Source organism: Eumetopias jubatus, unplaced genomic scaffold (genome assembly GCF_037043125.1).
Source record: "Eumetopias jubatus isolate StellerSeaLion01/CBP00866 unplaced genomic scaffold, mEumJub1_p1.0 scaffold_5, whole genome shotgun sequence".
Taxonomy (NCBI): Eukaryota; Metazoa; Chordata; class Mammalia; order Carnivora; family Otariidae; genus Eumetopias; species Eumetopias jubatus.
In genome coordinates this window covers 74,362,924-74,380,452 of record NW_028274811.1, presented here as the reverse complement: position 1 = coordinate 74,380,452, position 17,529 = coordinate 74,362,924, and the positions used below count along the sequence as shown (strand labels likewise).

The following is a 17,529-nucleotide window of genomic DNA, read 5'->3' as shown; positions in this document are numbered from 1 at the left end:
AGAGAATTCTTCCAAATGTTTATAGGAGAATTAAAAAACCAATTTTATACAATCTCCTCCAGAAAACAGAAGAGGAGAGAGCAATCTCAATTCATTTTATGAAGATAATATACCCTGATAGTACACAATGTAAGTATAAGAAAAGAAAACTACAGGCCAATATCACTCATAAAAATACATGTAAAAGTCCTTAAGAAAACATTAGCAAATAGTATTCAGCAATAAATAAAAAGAATTACATACCATGACCAAGTAGAATTTATTCCAGGGATGCAAGTTTAGTTCAATATTTGAAAATCAGTCAGTGTAATCTACCATATTAATAGTCTAAAGAAAAAAATATATGATCATATCATTTGATGAGAAAAAGCATTTGACTAAATTCAAGACTCATTCATGATAAAAACTCTCAGAAAGTAAGAATAGAGGGGAACTTCTTCAACTTAATAAAGCTGACATCATACATAATGATGAAACACTACATGCCTTTCCTCAAAGATCAGGAACAAAGCAAAGAAATATGTACTCTTATTCAACATACTACTGGAAGTTGCAGCCATTATAATAAAGCAAGAAAAGGAAATAAAAGGCATACTGATCAGAAAGAAGGAAGACTATCCCTATTTACAGATGACATAATTGTCTACATAGAAAATTCCAAGAACTCTATAAGAAAACTTCTAGAAATACTATGTGAATTCAGCAAGGCCACAGGATACAAAATAAATATTCAAAAAATCAATTTCATTTCTTTGTACTAACAATGAACACCAAAATTAAAAATATACCAATTACAATCATTCAAAAAAATGAAATACTTATGTATAAATCTAACACTAGAGTATTATATTGTATTTGCATTTGTATGCTGAAAACTACAAAATGTTAATTAAAGAAATCAAAGAAGATCTAAATATATGGAGAGACCTACTGTCTTCATGGACTGGAAGACAGAACATAGTAAAAGGTGTTGCTTCTTAAATTCATATACAGTTGACCCTTGAACAACACAGGTGTTAGGGATGCTGACTCCTCACACCGTCAAAAATCCACATATAACTTTTGACTTTCCAAAAACTTAACCACTAATAGCTTACTTTTGACTGGAAGCCTAACCTATAACAAAAACAGTCTATTAACACATATTTTCTATGCTACATGTATTATATACTATATCATTACAATACAGTAAGTTGGAGAAAAGAAAATGTTATTAAGAAAATCATAAAGAAAAGAAAATACATTTAGAGTACTATACTATATTTATCCAAAAAAAAAGTGTATAACTAGATGTGAGATGTTCAAACCCATGTTGTTCAAAGGTCAAATGTATAGGTTTAAACTAATTTCCAGAAGCTTTGCAGTTATAGGCAAGATTATTCTTTATTTATGTGAAAAGGCAAAGGAACTACAATAGCTAAAAAACCAATTTTCTAAAAAAATAATAATATGGGAGAAATCAGTCTACCCAATTTCAAGACTTACTGTGTAGCTACAATAAACAAAACTTTGCAGTGTTGGTGGAGTGATAGACACAGAGATTAACAGAATAGAGTAAAAAACCTAGAAAGAGACCCATACAAATTTGGCCAGCTGACTTTTGACGAAGGTGAAAAACAATTTAACAAAGAAAGGATAGCCTTTCAACCCATGGCACTGGAGCAATTGGACATCTATAGGAAAATAAATAAATAAGAACCTTGGCCTAAACCTCACATCTTATATAAAAATTAATCCAAAATGGATGATGGATTTAAATGTAAAATCTAAAACTATGCTACCTTTTCAATGTTAGGAAAAAAACAGGAGAAAATCTTTTGGATTGAGATCTAAGTAGAGTTCTTAGACATGACACCAAAAATACAATCTAAAGAGGGAACACTGATAAACTGGGCTTCATCAAACTGAAAACTTTTGCTCTGCAAAAGACCATAAAGAGGATAAAAAGACAAGCTATATACTGGAAGAAAATATTTGTAAATTACATGTTTGACAAAGGACTGGTAACAAAGGTATATTAAGAACTCTTAAAACTCAACAGTTAAAAAACAAGCCATTCAATTAGAAAATGGGTAAAAGACATGAAGATGTTTGTCCTTGTTATAGTAGTTGTTTGCAGAAACTTGAATTTAAAGACTATAAAAATGATATGTAGATATGAACTTCACACACTGGACAAGAAACTAAAAAAATAAACAGGCTGTACTTTGGAATTCCTAGATATGATATTATTTGGGACTAAATAATTCAGAATGTTTAGGTGCTAAACTAATATACTGTAGGTAAACTTCTGTGGGTAGAGCTGGGGTCTTCCCCATATGGCATTCTCAATGTCAATCCCAGGAATGGTTTGAACTAGAAATGTGGGGGACTCTGGGGAATGAGACTTTTACTGGAGAGATGAAAACATCTGTTCTCCTTGGAGGCCTCTTGGGAGTATTTCAACATTCCCAGACTGAGCTAGTGAGTAAGAAATGCCTTTAGCCACCCTTAGATATGGCTGTCCTAGAAGCTATATTGTAGACAGAAGTTATTCTGTGTGGTACTTCCCAATATCGCTCTGGTCCACTCCCATGTTGGATGAAATTTTGTGGGAATTTCAGCCTGGTCTCTGATGTGTAGAATTAGAAGAGGAACTGGTTTCTGCTTTGCCCTCAGTAGCTAAGGGTACAGAAAGGACCCCTGCCACCCAAAACCAGGTCAGAAAGATAGTTAAACATCTTTGAGCGTCAACTTCACAAGGGTCACTGACAACAGAGGCAATGTGCAGTGGCTTTGCCCAAATGAAAGAACATACAAGACCTGCTCCATCCTGCATATCCTTTGGAACACAGGGGAAGTTGGTGGAACATTTGAGAGAGGTGCTAATTTTGAGGAATCAGGCTGGTCTGTGAGACCAGCTCAGATCACTTGGGTATTTAGAGGAAATAAGATAATATTTTGTAGTCATTGGTTGTTGAGGCTGGTACATTTGGGTTTTACTAAGTTAGAGAAAAGCTCACTTTCCCTTTTTCAATAACACAATGTCTTTTCATTAGAAGCCTGAAATAGCAGGGTTTTTCTCTGCTCTTCCATTCCTTTGAAACCCTACTCATAATTAGCTTCCCACAACTCCTAGGTTTCTTCCACCATTACTCATCATCCTGGTCTATTTGTGTTACAGATTATGATTCTCAACCTCCACTGGCTTCACCAAGGTTAGTACCATTTTGTTATTTTAAGTCCATATTGCTAATCTTTAGGGAACATACCTACTTTTCCCTTATTACTATATGTAGTACCTTCAAATTAATCTGATATGGTCACAGAGGTTCTTAATCTGAGGTCTTGTGGCTAGGAAGATGCATGGATAAAATTCAAGCTGTCTGTGAGTTTGGACAGGAAAAAAATTCACATTTTTATTTTCATTAACCTCTAACCCTAGTTGAGCATTTCCTTCTTTTATTAATGTAAGCAACAAATTACAATGAAATAAATGGAACATAAAATCTACTTTTATATTGTATTCTAATTGTTTCAGGTATCTCAAAATTCACTTATGTTCATCACTAGTTAAAATTATGATTGTTATTAGATGTGCCACAAGATATTGTTATTTAATATATCATATATGAGTATATCACACAAAATATAAAACACATATATCATAAATTTAAAAAATATTTTGATAACTCTTTCAATTAATATAATTGGTTTCTTCTGTAATCTTATATTTTTATGTTAAAACAAACAAACAAACAAACCACCAACCTTATTCTGAGAAAGGGTCCATAGGCTTAACTGTCCAAGGGAATAACAGCACTAGAATGATTTAAAATTCTTGGAATAGCCAAATGTCTCTACAACACAATGGCAAAAAGATTAAAAGCAATCTAAATGCTCAATGACAGAAGATTGGTGAAATAAATTATGACGTATACTCAGAGTAGAATGTTATGCACTCAACAATGCTATAGAACACTGTTTAATGGCATACATAGGTATATATCACAATGTTTTATAAAAGAAAAAGTTGTACATGATTTTTTGTAAATCAAACACACATACACATATACTTACAATACACATATATAAAAAATGGGTGTCAAGATACAGAAAAATGCTAACGCTTATTTACAGATGCTGTGTAATAATTTTTACTCAACTCATTTCTGAAAATTTTCTACCAAATTTTCTATTTTTTGCAAGAAAAATAAATAGAAATTATCTTTAAAGAAATGAAGTCCTAAGAAATGATCCAAAGGAAATGTCATTTTTACCCCTGATCAGCTACACATTCATTCATTCAACAAATAAACTTCAGCTCAATGGAATGTTATAGGATGAAGTAATGTTATCTACAAGATCCACTATCATTATGGAAAAACATCTACTGATTTTCATACAAATGATTTAGCAGCTGAACCAGTAAAAAAGTTAATTAAGTATGATTTATCAATTTTCTAGGCTATGGGACCTAAAGTCAAATCTGTCTTTAGCACAAGTATCAGATATTCATTCCTTTGAAAATTGTGTCCCACCAACCAATAATAATTTTGTCTTCAGAAAATCCTTTCTGTCTTGTTTTATTTTTGCTGATTTGTGCTTTTGCTTTTTGAGTGTCCTGGAACAAATAAAATAAATTTAGATTTCCATCATACAAATCCTATTAAAAAATAAGCATATTTTATAACAACACGTTTCTGAATTCACAGTACCCACAACAAAAACTATTTCCTCTATAACTGTGCCATACTTTACAATTTTTAATAATTCTGAATCTTATACTGGAAAAGATATTCACTGTTATTTTACTATATCTAGGTATTAGGAATTCCAAATGCTACTGAGATAAACATGACTATCATACTCCTTATATGCTAACCTTTTGCTAACATGTTATATGCTAACATTAGCCGGAAAAAATATACTAAGTTTTAAAAATGCTCCTAACTAAAGGTTTATGACTTTAAAATACAACTCTTCTAAAATTAGACATTCAGCTAATATGCAAGATGTGACTATAAAGTAATTGGCCTGATATTATTGTTTTTGTTCATAAAAACACCAGAAATTACATAAGACATGATGTCATCCCCTCTGCGTAGTCACCTACAGGCTAACTTCAATGACATTTACCTTTGCACAGAACAATATCAGGACCTTTCTTTTGGACTTGTCTTTAGTCTGTTCCTTTTTATTTTAAACATATGTCTTCATAGGCAGCCAAATTTTGTCCTTTTGAGTTGGATTTGATCTTCATCAATAGCTAAAAGTAATCTAGAATAGGATTGGGGCCCTGGATGTACCAGGCAGAATGAAGTAGATATGAAAGAAGGATTGAGGAAAATGCAGGATGACACTCTCTGTGAGGGGTGATACTCAAAATATTCAACAAAAGGTATGATACCAATCAAAACAGATGTCACCGGAGCAAGGTCCTGGAGGACACTGACCAAGATCCAGGTATTAAATTTTTAGTCGCTGGGTTGTGAGGTGTTCTAAAGAGTCCTAGAAGACAAACTGTAGCACTGGGGATAGGTGGGCATTTGGGGGTTTCTGAGCTGTGGCATTTACCAAACAATAAATGAGATGTGAGGTATTTTAATATCCACTAACTATTAGTCCTTCCCAAAAGTGAAGAGGCCAGTGCTGTTTATGTGTGGCTCAGGCATTGACTCGGAAGGCACTGCCCAAGAGTTGTTTGAAGGTGTTGAGAGCAATAATATTGGGATAAATGTACAGGAAACCAGGGTAACTATTTTGAAGGGCATTGCTTATCTGAATATTTAGATTCTTTAAACTCATTTAGAACAGGCACCATGCCTTTTTTATTTTTTCTCCATAGCACCTAAACATATTTAGGACCTTTTAAAATTTTTATTTTTTAAACCTGTAAACTCTTCATTCTGTTGGAGATAATTCTAAAAATCTCTTTAAAGAGAGAAATCTACCAATATATATTTCTGACTCAAAATACTTTGGATAGCTGCCTACTTCTCTCTGGAAAGCAGGCCTTTTCAATGTTGTTTTCATTATCACGGCTTAAAAAGCCACATGTAGATGAGAATCTGTCTCTAATTCCTTGAAGTTCCAATTATTTCTATTCACAAAGAATCTTCCTTTTAGCAGACAGGACTCGAGGCTTTCTCAAGGCTCGAGCTGCTATACTGTGACTGTCGTCAAATATTTATCAGGCTATGGGTGTCTCGTACTATGCATCATACATCATTTACTTCTCCTAACATCGCAGTTCAGAAAACTGTCCCAGAGGAGCTAAGCAACTTCCCCACATTTGCACAGCTAATAAGTGGTGAAAATATGTTCTGAATTCAGGCTCCAGAACTGAGCATCCTTAACCAACACAGTATAATAAGGAATAAGAGCTTGTTTATCTTCTATCGACAGGATAGAAATTGAAGGATTTCCCATACCTAAGAAGTACCTGAGAACTCTCATTACACTGACTCTCAAAAACTAGGTTTCAGGGGCACCTGGGTGGCTCAGTCGGTTAAGCGACTGCCTTCTGCTCAGGTCATGATCCCAGGGTCCTGGGATCGAGTCCTGCATCGGGCTCCTTGCTTAGTGGGGAGCCTGCTTCTCCCTCCTGCTCTGCCTGTCACTCCCCCTGCTTGTGGGTGTTCTTTCTGTCAAATAAGTAAATAAAATATTAAAACAAAACAAAACAAAAAACAAAACAAAACAAAAAACTAGGTTTCAGAGGGAGACTTCATTTTACATTCATTTTACAAGTGATACTGAACACATATGATGTTGAGGCACTGTTCTAGGTTTGGGGGGGCAGGTGAGAGATCCACGATCTCTTACTGTTTTGTAAACATAGTGCCTAAAAATTTACTCAAGTCTTCTATGGCTACTTTTTTCATTACTCCTAGTGAGAGGAAAAAAATTGAATCCCTGTGTTCAGTCTGAATTTTGGATCCTAAGCAGTCATCATCCTTGATGAATTGCATAATAGACATATCTCTAGAAGGGAGGATATCTACTATTTTCTTCCTCTGGCTTCCATGGGGGAATATCTGATCACCTTTGACATCCTGTCCTTATAAGGAGAACAACAGAGGGAGGGGAAGGCGGAGGTTATATGTGAAACATGTAAACTACTTGGAACACAGGTATCATCTAAACATTCCATTAATGTGGGCAGCATTTCTCTGCTACTGCAGGATTACCCTGTATAATGCTGGTATTCAGAGCAAGTTCCCTACAGGCTAATGGCTTCATATATGAATTTTAGGCTTTAGGAGGCATTTCAAGTTATACAGTGGCTTCATGTGTTATCATAATTTGGAAGAGTAGAAACATTAACTGAACTTTGTACCTTCCTTGAATGATTAAGTTGTACTTTAAAGGGAGGTTAATAAATAACCAAAGAGAAGGATACTAAAGAACTAAACCTGGAATAGTAAACTGTACTAAATGCCCCAAGCAAGCTGAGAAACACAAGAAAATACTTTTTCACCATAAATTGTCTTAACACATGCTGAAAGATTGGGCTGCTGTAAGTGGTTGGTGACTCCATCCCACCTCTGTCCTGTTAAGATTTCAAGGTAAAATAAGGGTTCCTGATAACAGCAATAACAAAACAACAAAGAATTTTTTCCTAAAACCCCAAATCTCAATATTAGAGTCATCCTAATGTTCTCAATTATTTATTTTTTTTCTTATTGTATGATACATGGCCTCAAATTTCCTTTTTGGAACAAAGTACAATATAAACTTTTAAAAAGAAGCAAACGAACAAATACATAGATAAATCATACTCAGGAGAGTCCTTTCTTTCACCTAAGATTTGGTCTGTGGTAAACTACAAATTTCTTTGGGAGAGATCATGTTTTAAACGATGTTATCAATATGATATGAAAGAGTACTTGAGTCTCAAAAGCAGATTTTGCGAGAAAATAAAAAGTGAGATCTGTCAACTTTTCTGAGAGGTAAATGGGCCAAACGTTTCCCTTGTTCTAATTTTGGCCTAAGAACAAGCATGTGGGATGTTTCTGCATTTGGACTGAAAGTGCTTCCCACAAGTTAGACAATCTGTATGGCACTTGGCGTAAAGCTGCCTCCCTCAAGAGTAACTACAACCTTCCCATGCATAAGATATAATACAGACCTTAGCAGAATCTTGAGAAGTCCAGAGATCCAAAGAGCCCTCTGAGCACCATGCAAGAAGATTCATCACAGAGTCCTGAAGAAGAATCCATTGAAGAACCTGAGAATCATGTTGAAGCAAAACCCATATGGAAAGACCACGCACTGGAATACCATTCTTCGCCAGGCCACAAATCACAAACTCTGAATGGATAAGGCAGCAGCAGCCTTAGAAGCCAAATCAGATGAGAAGGGGGTTCCAGGCAAGAAGCCTGTGGTAGGGAAGAAAGGAAAGAAGGTTGTTGGTGTGAAGAAGCAGAAGAAACATGTGGTGGGGAAAAAGGCTGCAGCTACCAAGAAACCAACAACTGACAAGAAACCTGCAGAAAAGAAACCCACTGCGGAGAAGCCTACTGCCTAAAAACTTATGTTTATTCTATAAAAGTCAAATCATTTTGGACAGCTAATTTTGAATAAAGACCTGTGAGACCAGTGAGAAAAAAAAAAAAACAAAAAACTGAGCACCAAAATCTTTGTCTCCCAAAAGTAAAATGCTCAGATATCTCCACCTTCTATGTTCTGGGAGATAAATCACATTTAAATCTCAAATTTAAAAGAAACTTCTCCCTTGCACTCTTTTATTATACTCCAAGGCAAATAATCAAGTTAACCATCCGGTAGTAGCATAACCCATAAGAATAAAATGTTAAAGGATTTTTGTCAAAGGGATTACAGAAAACCAGTCCTTTTATCTCATGGATTGTTTCTGATTTTCTGGTCCTTTAAACTTTCTCCTCTCCTATGTTTAAGTCAAATCATCAGATCAATAATACATGTTGCTCGAACCTTGAGATTTCAGGCTCAGCAATGATACGGCACATGCAAAATAGGCATTACAACACAAAATTGTGCTTTGCGGAAACTATGGCATAATATCCTGAAAAAATAGTTCAAGTCATAAAAATGTAGTGCACTGACCTCCCGGAAAGAATTGCGTCCATAGGTCCGGGAACGATGTCTGTTGTCCAACACCCTCACCCCACGTCTGAGCCCTTGTGCTCCGTGTGGTTTTTCTCTCAGGGGTCATTATTGGGTTTCATAATGATTAGTTTGTGTATGAAAAAGGAAAGCTCAAGACTATAATTTCATACATACTTAAAAAAAAAAGCATATAAAGAAAATTCAGTAGCGAGACAAGTAATCTGGAGCCGGCTGTGACCAAGAGTATACCTGTGAGAAGGCTGAGCTGATGAATGAGTGTCTCAGCATGTATGGGGACAAACCACAGAGGGGAAAGCTTTATGTCCCTCTAGCTGAGGAATCCCTGCTCTCCTGGTTCCCCCTTCAGACACAAGAAGAGTACCCACAGAGAAAGAGAGAGCAGCTGTTAAAGCCAATGAGTACTGGGGCTACCAGAGTCGGAAATTTAGTGACAAAAATAGGGGGGATATTTCTTTTCATTTTAGCAACCACATACTTACAGAGATATTTCTCAGTAAAGGCCTATGGGAAGGGTAGATTGAGGAAAAGTGGAGGTGAAAGCAAGGCCCAGAGGTAAAAACCGCAGCAGGCAGAGAGGACTTAGAGGAGGAGTTAAAGCCATATGAGGATTGAGGGAGGCAGTGCACATACCTGGGGAGCAGTTCTTCAGCCTCTCTCCTTTCACTACAGATTCTCAAGTCCTCTCCCCTGAAGAGGAAGCCCAGCCTGGAGAAGAGAAAAATCTGGCTTGAAATCCTGGGTTAGCCCCTCACTGTCTGTGGGACCCTGAGCCAGTGACTTCATAGCTCTGCGCCTTCATTTCCTCATCTGTGAAGAGGAATAACTAGAGGAGAGCCAGTCCACCAAAACACCTGTAACATTGCGTGGCCCATGGCCCATCAACAGTCACGTCAACATAACTTCCCTTTTAAAAAAAAAAATGTTCAACACATGTCCCATCCCCTCCAGTTGTACTTAAGATTTAACAAAATGATAGGTAACTTCCTCACTTTCCCTTCCTTTGGTGAAATAAATTAAGGAATTTTCTATATTTCTATATTTTTATTTGTATTCATTTCTGTATTCTTCTACATACAAAAAGTAAATTCTTGAAAACAATAGCATGAATGAATGCAACAGCCTTCTAGCTAGTCTTCCTCAAACCACTCTTACCTGACTGTGGTCCATTCTCTACACGGAGCCTGAGTTATCTTTGTAAAATACTTTGTAAAAGTATATCACTCCCTGATTAGAACCTATGACCCTTAGAATAAATTCAGATTCCTACCTGTGAGATCCTGCCTTATCTGGCCCTTGCCTTATTTCTAACTGTCTTTTATACCCGCCAAGTTTTCATTACAATAGTACTACACTAGCCTCTCAATTCCCCAGCTTATTCTGGCCCCAGGACCTTTGCCTGGTTATTGTCTCTCCTGAGAGCTCTCCTCTCACAGCTGCTCCCAGTGACCAAGTCTTATTTCAAATAAGAAATATTTGAAATATATTCTCCAAGCTATCCCATCTAAAGAAGAATGCCCCAACAATTCTCTGGTTCCATTTAATTTTCTTTACAGAACTTGTCACTAGATGAATTTTTTATGTATTTATCTGCAAGTTTATCATCTCTTTCTCCTTATCAAAATATCGCATCATGAGAGCAGGGGTCTTGTTATACCTAGCATTGTGCCTGGAGTAAATTGTTAGCTCCCACTAGGCTTTTGTTGAATATATGAATGAATAATATGCCTAGAATATAATAATAGGGCCTAGATGAAGAAGAAAGAATGAAGACGATGAAGAAGAAAAGGGAAATGTGTTTATGAGAATATATTTCTAATGGGTTGAATGGCTCAAAGGATATTAGGAAAATAATATCTCAGGGATTAGACCTTCCAAAAATTTCGAGCAATGTTTATATATTCAATTGATCGATGGCTTCAGTCTAGTTTCTTATGCCGGTAATTCAGGGCCTAGCCTCCTGTCAACAGTCAAAGCCTTTTAGATAATCTATACGGAGAAGCGTGGGATAGAAACTCAACAAGGACAACAGTCCAGATCAGAACTGCAGATTCTAAAAAAAAGTAAGAAGACCTTTGAGGTGTTCTGTAATTCTGCCTGATAATTCTATTGCTAAGGTAGTCACTCAAGCTATAACAGAATGAAACATTCATGAAAATAAAAAAATCATTTCAAAGTAACAAAAGGTCCAATGAAAGTCCTCTTTCACAGAAATAAACATATATTTAACATCATTTTAAGCTAACATGAGATTTGAGATTGGAAAGAGTCATTGATCTTATAAATAAAAAATTGTGGCACAAACATGGTATCTGTTTGGCAAGTTTACTTATCCATATTTCATAATTAGGCCCATGGCTTCTTTTCCTCATGTGAGGCTAATTTCTCTTGCAAGCTCAAAGCAAATCTTATTTTAAAATCAGTTCAATGCTCTCAGTTTGTGTTGATGTTCAGATAACTGATTGTTTCGGACATAACTTTTAAATAGACAATAATAAAGCACATGATATTAAGTGGATATTCAAATATTGATGCCATAACAAAATGCTATCTCTTTATGATTTTTAGAGAATCCTTCATCACAGATCCCCTTGATAATCTGGACACACAACTCTGTTAATATAGCTCCACCTTCACTTTTATAGAGGCACCAGCACACTAATTGTTATTTGAGGTTTGGACCCATCCATGCTATCTGGTTTCACCTAAATTCAAAGAAGCAGTTTTCCTTCATTCAATACAACTGATGCTTACAAAACTTCCAGTGACATATTTATTCAGGTTAAACACTTCAAGTTATAAATTTTATCACATTTGCTTCAGTATCTTTTCAACTGATACCATTTTCATTCTAATATTTCCATCTAACATACTCTTTTTTCTAGAGAGTATCTTATGTAATGGGTCCTATGTTGTGTAAAGTTGAGAAATATAACATCTATGCTGTTATTCAAATAGCTGATAACTTATTTTTCAACAGTAATGGCAGAAAACACAGTGCTAGTTCTTCTTAATGATTCTGCTTGGAAGTAGCTAAGGTCACCCCTCACTTTTCATTGGCCACAGCAATACACATAGCCAAGACTGACACTGATAGGGTGGAAAGTTTTGAAAATTAGGGTCATAAGTACCTTTCTCCATTCTTTTGAATTTTTTCCCTGTTCTCCAAAATTTCTCAAAGAATATGGTAGTACTATGATCATATCACTTAGATTGTGAACTGCCTAAAATGCAATTTGTCATGATCTGGAGTTTGGATTCATCTAAAATATTTGTTATCACTAGACTCCTCTCATTGTTTATATCAATGACCTCTTAATGTAATGATCTCTCAATGTTGTCAGCTTAAAGATCATTCTTCTTGGTAGAGGCAGAAGAAAAGTGGATGTGTAGTGTTTTCTTTTAACATGATACCATCATTCTCAAGCAATGGACCTATAATTTTCATCTATCTATTGCTCTGAAAATAGCACTAAAAATTGCTGCTGCTGTCTCTAGTGGTTTTTGTGAGCCTCAGCCAATCTTTGGTGTTAACTCTCTTGACATTCTTATCCTAGTCGCTTTGTATTCCCCTTAGTTATATGTTCTCTCGTGTACAATTTACATAGGTATCTTCTAGCTTTATTAGACAGCTTCTCTCACCTGCAAATATGCCAGGTTTTCTACCTGCTTCCCCATTTTCTTTCCATTGAGACTATATTAAATTGTGTGACCAGAAGTTCGTAATTCAGCATTCTTCATCACCATAGAATTATATTAATTTTTTGAGTCTTTTTTCAAAAATGTCTTTATTTTTTAAGAAAATATTTCACCAGCTTTTATTTGATAATCCAACTTTATTCTATCCTCATGGTTTTTTTTTTTTATTTTATTTTCATCATGATAACTGTACTCTTTAATCCCCATTCCCTCTTTGCCTCATTCCCCTTCCCACCTCTCCTCTGGTAACCAACAGTTTATTCTCTACAGTTAAGAGTCCATTTCTGGATTTCTCTCTCTCTCCCTTTTTCCTTTGCTCATATGTTTTGTTTCTTAAATTCCACATATGAGTGAGATCTTATGGTATTTGTCTTTCTCTGACTGACTTATTTCACTTAACATTATACTCTCTAGCTCTATCTGTGTTGTTGCAAATGGTAAGATTTCATTCTTTTTCATGGCTGAGCAATATCCCTAATATATATATATATATATCACTTCTTCTTTATCCATTCATCTATTGAGGGACACGGGCTGTTTCCGTATTTTGACTAATGTGAATGATGCTGCAATAAACATAGGGGTGCATATATCCCTTTGAATCAGTGTTTTTGTATCTTTTAGGTGCGATTTCTGGATCATAGTGTTCTATTCTTAATTTTTTTGAGGAGGTTTTTTTTTTGATAGCATGATTATAAGAAGCAATATAGCATAAAGTTTAAGAATTCAGTCTCTGGAGATGAAATTTGAATCTTGGTTAGGTTTGGGCTTTTTTTTTTTTTCTCATTTTTTTAAACTTAGATCAACAAATTCCTAGGTAGAAAGCAGACAAAACCCTATGGATAAGTGAAATGGAGCACAGGAGGCTGCAGCATAGAACAGAAGGGGGCCACAGTGAAGGGCAGAGCCTAACTTCAATGGGACTTTGGAAAGTCTCCTAGCTCAGACTGAGCAGGTATACTGGGGGACAGTAGAAATAGGGGGCTTACTTAAAGTCCTTCAATAAAATAGCTGCATTAGTTCTCTCTCTCTCTCTCTCTCTCTCTCTCTCACACACACACACACACACACACACACACACACGTAACACACACCAGGATCTCTGCATGCAGAATAAATGGAAATCCAGTGTTCGTTCCTCCAAGATAAAAACAGCGCAGGCACCTAAAGGAATTGAGTAGGCTTCCTGGGCAAAGTACAGGCTGCTAGTGTGAGCTCTGGTTTACCTTACCCACTCACCCTTAGGCAAATCCTCCAGATAATAAGCTCTACCTACATACAAAGAGCCTTTAATTCAGGGACGAAACGTCTTGGGGAAAGAAACTGCCAAGAAAACCTGCAACCCTAACCTGGAATAATCAACCTAAACAGAGTAAGAATAAGCCTAAATAATAAGTCAGGACTACCAGACAGATCAGGAAGACTAACAGCATTAAAGAAGAAGATCAAGAGGGTGCCTGGGTGGCTCAGTTGGTTAAGCGACTGCCTTTGGCTTAGGTCATGATCCTGGAGTCCCGGGATCAAGTCCCACATCGGGCTCCCTGCTAAGCAGGGAGTCTGCTTCTCCCTCTGACCCTCCTCCCTCTCGTGCTCTCTCTCATTCTCTCTCTCAAATAAATAAATAAAATCTTAAAAAAAGAGGAAGATCAAGATAAAATCAGCTGTAGACTTCAGTAGAATATAGTGGAAGTGCAAGAAAATGAAGAAATCCGGTTTTTTTAAATTCTAATTAGAATACTCAGAAGTTTTTTTTTTAAGATGTATTTATTTATTTTAGGGAGAGAGGGTGGGGGGGCAGAGGGAAAGAGAATCTAAAGCAGACTTCCCCACCAAGTGCAGAGCCTGATGCGGGGCTTGATCCCACGACCCTGAGATCATGACCTGAGCCAAAATCAAGAGTCCAAAGCTTAATCAACTGAGCCACTCAGGCACCCCAAAAATCCTCGGGAGTTTTTAAATGATGTTGTAACCTTAAAAACAAGAACAAGAATCTATAAAAATGGGAGAGATCACAGTAAGAACCAAAATTTTTTTAAATGCAAAACTCAAAAATTCATAAAAGAGCAGCAAAATTTTTAAAATATCATAACATAGAATGAAAAAATACAAAGAAACACATGACAGAGAATGTAAGAGTCACAAAGTATCAATCCACAAAGTTCAATGTTCAACCCATTGGGGGTCCAGAAGGAGAACAAAGAAAATAAAGGAAAGTAAATTAAAAAAAAAAGGAATAAAATGCAGAAAGACACAAGCCATAACATTGAAAGGGCCCCTGAATATTTTCACCATCTTATATAATATTGATTCAATAGACAAACTTAAAGTTGAGGGAATAAGAAATAAAACATACTATTATTGTAGGTGAAAAAAGTTACAACAGAAAACCTGAAAGTAATAATAAAATACCAAATATTGGGAGAAATAATGGAAGAAAAGTTGAGAACTGTTTCAATAAATTAAATCTACAACATTCACAGCAGAAAATCATCAATAATAATGAAAATTGATTAATCAAGAAATAAGTTAATAGATTATATTCACCATAACTAAATATAGTAATACACATATTATTACATTTATAGAAGAAAACATTAAGAAAGTTAAAAATGATTTTAACTGAGAAGAATGAGATTTGCAAAAGAGACAACAGAGTATTTTGCCACTGAATCTCTATAGTAGATTTTTTTTTTTTTAGTGTCTCATTCTCTATTCAGGCTAGCACTTTTTTGTGCAACATAAAGCCTTAGGCCTATATAGACAGCAAGTAATGAATCGTGTGATGAAACAGTATGATCCACGGCCAGGCTCTATGGAAGAACGCAGACAGCCCCAGGTGGGAGAGTGGACCACTGACTGGGCTGACCTAAGGTGAACGTCATCCCTTGGGTAACTACAAAGGCATTTGAGCCTCCTTCCAAAATCCCAGGCAAGACTGTTTTCAGCTTGACTGAGCTGCCAAGATTCCCATACCTAGGTAGAAATAAGACTTTTCATTGGATGCCATTCTGCCACTATCAAGCTCGGGTTTCAGTACCTCTATTAAGCTCTGCCCTTGGGTTAGAACTTAAGAATATAAAACACGATTCTCTTGCAGTTGTTTTTGACTTCAGTAGTCCCAGCTACTGAGTTGAAATATTTATTTCAAGAAAAATGAGCGCCTACTTTGTGCCAGGCACCATGGGAAATACACATGTAAACCAGACAAACTGGGTTCTCTCAGGGAGTTTAGGAACCACCGAGTGTGAGAGTTGTATGCAACTAATTGTAATATAAGACCAAATGCAAGTGAATTGGAACATAAAGGAGGAAGAGAGGCCTTCCAGTTTAGGAAGGGATCAGGAAAGTCTAAGTAAGGAACTGTCAGAAGTGAGCAGGGATCCTGGGCCTTGAGTCAACAGGATGCCTTCCAGCTAGTGCTGTTATACAGCTGCACCTTGGTACATAATCTGCGCGTGATGTTATCTGAGCTGTACCTGCCCTGGCCAAAGACAATGCCACTATCTCTAGTTTGAAGTGGCTCTGAATTTCTGCTGAGTAAATGCTACAATCATCCCAAATGCCTTGTTTACCCACACATGTGCATTTTCCTTGGAAGATATGAATTGGTAAAGTGTAACAAGTACAGAAGTCAGTGTTGTACTGTAAGCAAACCAGAACTCATTTGTAACTCCAACTAAATCCAAACTTCTGGGTTGCTTCTATTTTTAATAGCATTTCTCAACATGTGTTCATGTCCCTGCATCTACATTTTACCCTCAAATCCGGAAGATTAAAGAACCAGAGAATGTTAAAATTGGAAGGGATCTCTATTATTCAATATAATCCTATCATTTTACAGATGAAGAAACTAGGCCAAGATACAGTAAATGTGACTTCCCAAGGTTATGCAACCACGAAGAGGAAAGACTGGACTTAAACCAACTTTTTGAATGCAGGTCCAGAAGCTCTTTCTTCTGGATACTATGCTGAAAGAAAAATGGGGAGACAGAAAAAAATCAAAGATAATAAAGAAATAAAAAGTAATGTTTAATTCAATTATTGGCAATAGATCTAGAATTATCAGTTTTTCTGAAACAAATTCCAAATAACTTTAAAGGGATCTAGTTTTGCTGAGATTTTTTTCTACTTGGACAAAATGTACACATATTGGCTACCAAAATACAAAATATTTCTTTTCAAACTATTTCAATTAATTTTTAAATTATTTAAATTATTAAATAATTGTTATAAATATTTTTGTTCTATTTTAAAGTACCTGGAAATGGTAATTAGCTAATCACCTACTACATATAATTTTTATTTCATCAAAGCAAAAACAGGAATTAGTTTTAAAATAGGTACTCTCTTGTTATAATTAATATTATACATCCAGAGACATCATATTTTTAAAACAGACCATATTAGGATGAAGACTGTACTGTATTTGTTTATGACTATCAGCATATCATATCATAGCACCTGGCTTATAGAATATACTCAATAAATAGTTGAATAAGTAAATTAATACAATATTGCATTTGAATTTTCCACCAACCTTTGTAAAGCACACATTATGTCCAATATTTATATGGTAAAAATCTGACCTCTAACACCATTATTTGGATGTGTTCAAAACTTCGCCTACCCTTGATTTAAAATCAATCCATCCTTTCCCAAAATGGACCCCATGATTAAAGGCCTTCCTCTAGACCCAGCTGTAAGTAAATCCTAGGTGAGACTGTGCAGAATACTGCTACT

The 17,529-nt window shown here is 35.8% G+C and overlaps 1 long non-coding RNA gene across 1 annotated transcript; it reads right to left on the bottom strand.

Moving 5' to 3' along the window:
• Positions 1-249: 249 nt before the first annotated feature.
• Positions 250-9,838, bottom strand: LOC114200070 (uncharacterized). Its single transcript, XR_003607391.2, has 4 exons — positions 9,724-9,838; positions 8,114-8,188; positions 3,751-3,839; positions 250-327 (listed from the first exon to the last, which is right to left on the bottom strand). It is a non-coding gene; the product is annotated as an uncharacterized LOC114200070 (long non-coding RNA).
• Between the last annotated feature and the right edge of the window lie 7,691 nt (positions 9,839-17,529).